The sequence below is a fragment of the Melospiza georgiana genome, chromosome 14, assembly GCF_028018845.1.
Source record: "Melospiza georgiana isolate bMelGeo1 chromosome 14, bMelGeo1.pri, whole genome shotgun sequence".
Classification (NCBI taxonomy): Eukaryota; Metazoa; Chordata; class Aves; order Passeriformes; family Passerellidae; genus Melospiza; species Melospiza georgiana.
This window is the reverse complement of record NC_080443.1, coordinates 11,627,469-11,636,602: the sequence shown is the minus strand read 5'-3', so window position 1 is coordinate 11,636,602 and position 9,134 is coordinate 11,627,469. Positions and strand designations below refer to the sequence as shown.

At 41.2% G+C, this 9,134-nt stretch overlaps 1 long non-coding RNA gene across 1 annotated transcript in view; it reads left to right on the top strand.

Moving 5' to 3' along the window:
- Nucleotides 1-6,824: 6,824 nt before the first annotated feature.
- LOC131089582 (uncharacterized) overlaps nt 6,825-9,134 on the top strand; it is a 104,649-nt gene continuing 102,339 nt past the window's right edge. Inside the window, exon 1 of the long non-coding RNA XR_009115253.1 lies at nt 6,825-6,900. This is a non-coding gene — a long non-coding RNA (uncharacterized LOC131089582). The remainder of the gene's footprint in view (nt 6,901-9,134) is intronic.

Here is a 9,134-nt window from a genome sequence, read left to right as displayed (position 1 = left end):
ATTCAAGTCCTTCTCTTTCACACATTTGTGGCAGAGAAAACTCAAAATTCACTGACCCATAAATTTGTGGTGACATCTGTGTGAATGACTCACTTTTAATTCAGAATCATGCTGAAAAATTACGGTGAAAAGGTTTCAAAGCAAGAAAAATTTGTTTGTTTGGCTAATCAAAATCTTAAGTAATATATATGAATTCGGCTAAACCATGTAATTTAAACTGAAATTAAGCACTTCATCTTCAAACCTGGTTTTCATACAGTAAAAATAAATTTCAAATTGGAATGTTTCATTTCTTAATATCAAAAGAGGCATTTTTACTTTTGCATTAAAAACAGCCAAGTGAAAACATAATTCATCAGGCTATCAAAGAATATTGCAATAGATATAAACCTACATTTTTACTGTTTAAAAAGTGTGAGATAAAAAGATTTCCATATTATAATTTTGAGGCAACTAAAATTCCATGGATATTTTTTCTGGAAAAAATAAAGGTAAGGTTTATAAAATGGAAGAATTAGACAAAAAGAACTGGAAATTTCCCCTTGGAGCATCTACATTTCTTGGGAAACTTGTTGTAACTGTATAAAACCAGCTCCTCCAAACTTCATAATTGTCAATGTTGAGATATTTCAAAAGCAAATCACCCTTAAAATTATTCAAAAATTTAGAGCAAAAGTCTATTGTCTCCCATCCCTTGAAATTGTCATGCAGGAGGAACTTGGCTTTTCATTGAGACTGTAGGAGTGTATGTTACCGAGGCACTTGAAAATTGCACCCAATATCACCAAGAGCAGCAGATGGATCTGTCAGCTGTTTTGCTGAAAATGGTGAATATCTTCCCTGGAACATTCATAAGTTGCCCGAGGCAAAATTTCACAGTGGAAACAGTGAGATTTCTCTTTACATAACATTCCGAGTACTCACGAAAGCCGAGGTGCCCCCGCCCGACAGACTAAAATCCCCATGAAGCAGATGATGATGAATAGGCACAGCTGGGCTCTGAGGAGGGCGTTTGCAGGAGCCCTTGGCCATAGCCTGACCTCAGGCCATCGCATTGCAGCAAGCAGCAAGTGAGCAGTGTCTTTAGAACTTACTTTTGTCACTTACTTTCCCATTTGGGTGGATACTGAGGTGGGCTCTGATGGTGACTTTGTGCCTCTGTCCAAGCAGAACCTTCCTCATGTGGTCACCTCAGGAGCACAGGAGTGTCTAAGTCTCGAGTTGGAGGTGTCCCAAGTCATGTGCCATTACATATTTACTGCCTTTGATTGTTGATTTGTACATCTAAGAGAGGAGTTGATCGCAGCTGTGGAGCTGTGGGGGAATCTGCTGAGCACGTGAACATATGTAGGTCCTCAGGTAGAGCAACTTCTGGGGCTCAGAGAAAGGGGCCACTCTTCTCATTGTGGAGAGAATAATTTTAACAGTACATTGGCACATTTCCTATCCATTGGGAGAGTTCAAATTGTCTTACTGCAAATATTTGTGAGCCTGATCCAGGGCCTATTTTGTTGGGCTTTGTTTCAGACAGTATGAGTAAGAGCTGATCATATTGGTGTTCACCAGAATAAAACAGTTCTCCTGAATTAGAATGTTTGCTTATAGATACAGTGCAAACCCGGCTCTACAATATTCCATTGGAAATAGAGATTGCAGGCCCACAGCAGCCTGTATTTAACAAAGGGTTATCTATGCTTTCAAGTTGATTTGTTATTAAGGCAAGGTGTGACATTAAAATGCAGTAGCTGCCTCTGAATGCTCTGGAATAAAAATATCTTTTGTTCAAAATGATGTTAAGTGGACAGATGTCAAGTGATATGTGGCCAGGTAGAGCTACTGTAATAAAAGCATCTTAGGAACTGTCTTAATTAATTTTTTTAACTTTATATTTTTTTTACTGTTTTTAATGCATTACAATGTCTTTAGCTAGAAATAATGCTTGAATCTCTCTTAGCTTTCACTGAATTAAATATTTACTGCAAAAAGGAAATCAGAGATGTTTCTGAGAATGAGGTTTGTTGTGGGCCTCTAAGTGTTTGAAGTTGTTTGGAAAATTTGCATAAAAGCCGTGTAAGATTCCAGATACTTCTGTGGGTCTTACACAGTTTTGATAATTCCTTTTCTGATGGCTTTGGAAATTACTGTTTATGAGTTTGCATATTGCTATTGTAGGTAAAAAAGCAGAAACTATCATGTCTGCACTTAGACCAAGGGGGATTTCCATACAGTTTCCAAGGTTCAGCCCCAACTTTTGTTAAATCTTACCCTTGGAAGCCTGAAATATTCAGTGGCCTTGTAAGGAAAAGCATTTGTACATCAGATTTTAACCTTTTCTATCCATTGAGCAAAAGTTATTTTATCCAAAATTCTAGACACTAAGTGGAAGATTTAAGATATTGGGCATCAGTTGTGTGAGATACAGACTCTGGGTCAAGTTTTGAACTCAAATTAATAGGGTAAGGGTTTGTGTGATTAGTCTTAATGGGACCAGACTCCTTCCTAATTGGAGAACTGTTGAGCAAGTGCTTGCATGTGAAGGGACTGCAGTCTGGGTGATGATAAATCAGCCCTGTTTTTTGAGCCAAAAGAAAGCAAGCTCTTGACTCAGGCTGCCATGAATTTCAGTTTATTTGAAATCTGATTGGAAAGTTTGTAGTGTGACTCAGTCCACACAACAAAAACAACAGCAATTTCTGGTGAAATTCCTCCCAACAGGCTTGGCTGTTTGCACTGTCTGTCATCTGCTGTGGGATTGAGCTTTCTTAGGTGACTAAATGCTGGGAAGGTCCAGAGTGGGTGAGAACACCAACCAGGAAAGGCTATGAATAACAGCTCAGGCTGAGTAAAATAATGGAGGTTTGGGGATCTGTGAAAACATGAAAAGTTTTAAAGCTTTCCTCTAGTGTCTTGTTTTCTCTAGGGAAACATGTGGCAGGCTCAGCAAACAAAATGGATAATATTTTATGTTCAAAGCAGACATCTAATTGGATCTCCCAACCACTGGGCTAGAGTATATTTACGAGTTCTCTTCTGTAACCCAGTGCAGCTCTCTCATTTACACGTGTGTGAAGCACAGAGGTGCAGCCACCACATCCCTCTGCTCTGCTGGGCTTGCAGCAGGGACTCAGATGCACATGCCAAACTTGCTTGTAGCGTGGGCATAATAAAGCAGAGGGGAAAAAAATCTAAACAAACCATTTGGAGCCTGATTTCAGCTCCATCTCCACTAACCCAACTATGAATCAAGGACAATTTCTGGTCCTTTGGGAACCTGTCCTTGTTGCGTGCACACCAAATGCAGGCAGAACAGAGAGGTTAGAGAATGAAGGAAAACAAGACCAAAGGTCCTTGTTTTCCTATTTATTGTTAGGCTTTTTTTTTTTTTCAGAAAAGAAAACAAACCTTAGTCCAAACACATAAATCTGAAGAAGTTTATCCTGATTCAGATAATAAATGCAGAGCATAATAATGCAAGATAACAAAAGGAATGACTGTTCATGCCACAGGATATCATCTGTTGAGCCCATCTCACAGTCTTCCAGGCTCTGAACCAGCCTTGGGACTGAGACAGTCGCTGATGATACAGCTGCAAGTTTGATCTTTACTTGCTGCTTTGTTGTGTAGTGTTGGGCAGGCTAAGTCTTCACAGGTAGCTGAGGATCACCAGAAGAATCTACAATTTCTGCTTTCAGTTTGTTTCAAAGGGGTTGCATTCCTTTTTCTTCTGTAGTGAGGAGGATGGTGAAAAGCTGGGAATGATCCTACTAACATCATATAATGTCCTGACTGTGGAAGAACGAGCCACTTAATTAAATTTTTCTACCTTCCTATCTTCTTAGGGCCTATTCAAAAGCAGGTACTCAGAGATTTGTTACTCCCAGCTGACAATGTGAGCAGGTTTAAGTCAGGCTGGAGTCCCATGTCACCAGATGGGAGTGTGCTACCTTTGCATCCTCAGGGTTTGTTCTGTGCAGACATGATCATGTTCCCTGCCAGCAGCTTTGGTCTCTGGGCTGTTCACAAGAAGAATGCACAAACTCATACAAATGGGTGGTAATATGAAAGTAAACCTTTGGTTTTGAGATTCATATTCATTTTTTTCAGAGTCATGGTAAAAAAAAAACATGCTATGAAAAATAGGCAAGCAGTTTTAGCATTGAGAATTTTATGTTAGATTAGGAATCCAGATTCCATATGGGATCCAAGGGAAGAGGTTTATTGTTGTGCTCATTCAGGAGAGTAGCCAGACTATGTAAAATCTGAGAAGAAAGGAAATTCAGTAGCAGTTGTGAGCAATAAAAGAGTATTTTGTGAGTTGGACAAGGGAAAAAAATCTGTTACTAAGTTCAAAAAAAAAAATCAGTGTGTGGAAATCAAATGCATCCAGAGCAGTTAAAGGAGACATAAAGGTAGTTATTAGACAGAATGATATGGGGAGAAATGCAAAAAACATGAATGATACAGCTTTTAGTTTTCACTTTTGGGAGGTTAGAACTTCAAAAGAAACCCACTGAAACAAAATAAAATGCTTCTCCCTCATGCTGAAGTGATTTGGCCCTAGGTGCCCGTGTTCTTTTAATAATTTGGTCCTCTGGAGGGCTCAAGTCCTCCTCCAGCTCACTCCAGGCAGCCTCTCAGGCTCGCTCACCTCAGTGATTAGCGGGAGGCCTGCGGTGCACTGCAGGGTTAGAGGGAGCCTATCAAGGAGCTCATCTCCAGCCCAACAGATTCCTGCCTTGGCAGCATTCCTCTTCCTGGCTTCTGAGATAAAAGGAGGATAGGTAAAGGTAGCATTTCAAAGCATGCAATTTGGGTCTTAAAATATTTGGTGAAATTATTCAAGAATAGTTCATTCATGTGGAAGTAGTGTCTGTGTATTGCTGTTCAGGTCAGTGAAAGCTAAAGTCTGACGCTGGCCAGGCAGGTAAAAACTGGCTGTGGGCTTCCTCAGCTGCATACCTGGGCACTCTGAGCCTGACACAGTGTGGGGAGCAGCATCAGGAACTCACAGGCTTTCTGGAGTCAGCTCTACTGTAGTTTTAAGTTGGACTAAACTCCCCAGTGTCATCAGAAGATGCCAGCATCTACTTCAAGAGTGCCTCTGGGATCTCACTCTGTTCAGGCTCAGGGGCTCCTTCCTTCCCAGCTGCCTCCCTCTCAGCCCAGACCTCTTCCCCACCACAGCACAAACCAAATGATGGCAGTCAGCTAGTGGATGATATATTAAATATTGGCTGTTCTTTCAATACAAAGCTAATGTTCAAACATCCAAGTCTTCAAAATGGCTGAGGTGTTGGATAGTGAGATGCAAGGAACCTGCCAGCTCTCAGCTGTGCTGCAACCATGCCAGCCAGGGATTTTACCCAGTGCATGTTGGGTGACAAGGCAGCTCCTTGTGGCTGGTTATTCAGGGCTGATAACATGAAGCTGTTTACAGGCACTGAACACTTTCAAAGCCAGCTCCTGCTTAGGGCACGGCTAATGACCCCTCATCCCGAGCACGCTGTGAGTGCCAGCAGGTACTGAGCACATTTCTGAAGCCCATAGGGCAAAGCATGGAAATCTCTGCTGAGCATCTGGGTAAGGACTACATGCAAACATTTGTGGAGGCTTAGCAGGTCCTGTTCCTGAGCATCTGATTCTTTGTTTAAGACCTGTATGCCAAGTTGTCACGTGTAAGGTCTCGGGTTCCAGTAGCTTATTGGAAAAAAGGTGCTGAGGAAAGGTTGCTCATAAAGTTGCTTTCTTCAAGTTGAGAAGGAAAGATACAAGAGCTGGGTTTTCAGTGGAGTTGGTTGCTAAGACTTTGGCAAGTGCAGGCAAGCTGAGATTGTGTTATCATTTCACACAGTGTGGTGAATGTTTTAGACTTAAATTGTAGAGATCATTATCTGCAAGCTGAAAATACTTGTTGATATGCCCTCACTGAATGGACATGTCTGCATTGAAGTACAAAACAACCCTCCTGGGATGTATTATCTCCAGCTTTGAAGGTGAATGAAAAGGTGAATAATCTATTGGACTAGCAGTAGTTTGGAAACCATGATACATGAAGTTTATGGGAAATAAATAGTGAGTTTCTATGTGTGCAGTGGGCAATTAAGCAATTCAGTATGATTCATATTGTTATGGAGAATATCTTAGTTTTTTGAGGAAATCAGGTGTGGACATCTGCCATCCAGTAAAGGAACAGGAAACATACATAACTGGTGTTAATAAGTTTCACCCACTGGTGTTTGAGAAAGTCTGTTTGGCAGAACTTGCAGAAGTCCAAAGCAGGCAGTTTTCTGAGACCTCTGTGAAGCTGGGTCATGCACCACATTGATGTTGGACTAGCATGAGCAAGCTTGCACTCAGCCCAAGAGAGCGGATGCAGAAATGTGAATCCAGGTGCCATTCCCCTCTCCACATAGCAAAAGGACTTCTTTGGTGGACTGGGGAAAAAAGAAATTGAGCTCCATCTTCAGTGTCAGTTTGAATCCTATCTTTGTTTCCTGCCATTTTGCTGTTGGATTCCGTAGCATGCCGTGTGATTTTACTGGGCTCGTGCAATGTACGTACTCCAACTTAAAAATCTGCATGTTCCCATCTGTACCCTGAGGATATTTCAAAAGGGGGGATTCAGAAACTGGGGAAGAAAGGTTTCATGAATTTTGCAAACTTTTTCCTTTAAGTGCTTTTTTTCCACTTGAGTGACGCTTACGAATTACTTACACCATCCGCTATAATTTAATGCGTTACACAATAAAGAGTATCTGCTGTTCTTTGTGTATTTCAATACCAATGCTTTCCTTATCTATTTTTCCCAGCTTGCCATTTCGTGCAGTAGAGGTTCTGTCATGTGATATTACTCTGCACCGAGGGAAGTTGGAGAGCCCTGCATGCTGCTTTACTCCACTGGTAAGCAGTCAGAAGGTTTACTTTGGTCATAAATGCAGTTTCACAATGTGTGCCTCTCCTCTCTCTTGCATGTTCAACATGGCATTTCAACAACTGAAAATTCAGTAGTTGTCAGCTGAGTCAGAATTCAAATTAATAGCTTGTGTATTTGTTTGGAATGTTTTCAGCCCCAATATTGATTTGTAGGCATTTCAAACTACACTCATTTGTAAATGCAGGTGTGCAGTTTTTGTGAACATCAGGGAGGTCATCATTTGCATGCTGAATGAAGCATAGATTGTATTTCTTGTCTTCAAGATTTTATTGTCTTCACACAGCTTGGTGTAGTATTTTTCACACTCTTTGAGACCTCTGCAAAATTAGGAACTGTTGCTGCATAAATATTCATGTTTTATACTGCTGTATATGTATTGTCAAAACATCCAAACTGTTGAATTACAGACCCTACCTGCATACATCAGTTACCTGATTCCTAGCCCTGTGCCTCCATACCTGTTTTGCTATTCTTCTGAAATACTTTGCAAGGGGAAAATAAAGTAAGGAATATCTCAGGGTAGACTCAGGCCACAGAGTAGAGTCATTGATAAGAGGTTAAGGGTTTTATTCTGATTTGTCCTTTATCTTTGCCTTCACTTGGCTGTTCATTCCACCTTCATATAGTTAACTAAAACAGCATTCTATCTGTATTTGGAAAGCAATCTAGGTTGACAATTTTTAAGTGGTGTAAGTAATATAAGAAAAATCCATTTATTATGTCCCTGCAATACTTTAGCAATTAAATTTTCCTTCCACCTTCTCCCCCTATATTTTTCCAGTGTCTTTAAATTCAGATATAGGTTTGGGCCCCTTTCCAGAAGATGGACTTCTCAATAATGGGTGTGATTTGTCTCATGTGAGAATCCTGAATAAAGTTACCAATAACGTACTTACATTCAATTAAATGTTTCAACATCCAGATCATTTAGTCACTCAGTAGGAAAATGCTCTCTGTTCAAGGAATGGTGATCAATATATGCTCACTAGTAACATGTCTGAAAATATCAAAACACTGTAAGGAGCAGGGTGATGGAGATGGCTTTGTCTTAGTAAATTGTAGTCTGAGAGCTTCCCTTAGCCCTAATGAATTCCTGTGCCTGCTGTTCAAAGGCAAACTGTGCAGTGCTTTAGTTGGTACTGACTCAGTGTCAGAAATCATGAAGTGCCTCTTCCTTGGGAGGGATGCAATCAGAGAATGAGCAGGACACATCCCATTGAGACAACGTTGAGAAAAAAGTTACATTGAGAGAAAAAGAACCACAGTGAGGTCCAGAGGTGACCTAGATGGGTGTTTTCACCTCTTGAAGTGTCGTACTCTGACACAGGCAGGGACACACAGGGTAAAAACAAGCAACTCAAACAGCCTGTTCACAGAAATGAAGTTTCAGATCTGTACATGCCTATCAAGGAGATGTGAAAGGTGACCTGTGATTCTGGCAGGTTGTTCTGTGCAGGAAAACACTGAGCTTTGGCTGTGGAGAAGTTGTGAGTGCCAGGGGAGCCCAGTCTGCTGGGCATGCAGAGCTTCACTCGAGCCCCTTCACCCTGCAGAAGGGCAGGCAGGTGGGAAAATGGGGAAATCTCTCATCTGAGTTTTCTGAAGGCAGCATGGAGCAGTAGGCAACTGAGAGGGGTGACAGCAGCCTCTGTCCAGAGTCTTTGACCAGTCTGACCCATTCATGCTGCATGTAGGCACCCTTTTGGCCAGTCCTGAGAGGTAAAAGATGAAGTTTTTTGTGATTTTCCTTTGGATTTGGAGGTCAGGCTGCACTTGCATTTGAACACTGGATATATTTGAGTTGAAACATGGGTATAGGCCAGCCTATGAAATGCCAGATAGACACTTGCCAGTGTCTGCCGTGTTAATTATTTGATTAATGCCTACTTCTTTCCCTAATAAATTAGTCTCCTGCCTTCCCAGTGAGCAGGTAAGGTGTGAACATAAAGTTGCTTTTATGGCTGCAATAAAATTACTAAGATGACAAATGTTGGTGAGGATCTGTCAGAGTTCACAAAAGAGACAGAACCAACCAACCTGATTTCCTCAGCTGTGAATACTCAAGTCAGACAAATGTATAATACATCCAGCTCTCTCTAACATGTATGTGCATCCTCCATGCTGGGACTACACTCCAGGAATTTGAAGTTTAGCCAGTAGCTGCTGTATTTCTGATTGTCTAGCACTGGCTAAAGAGGAG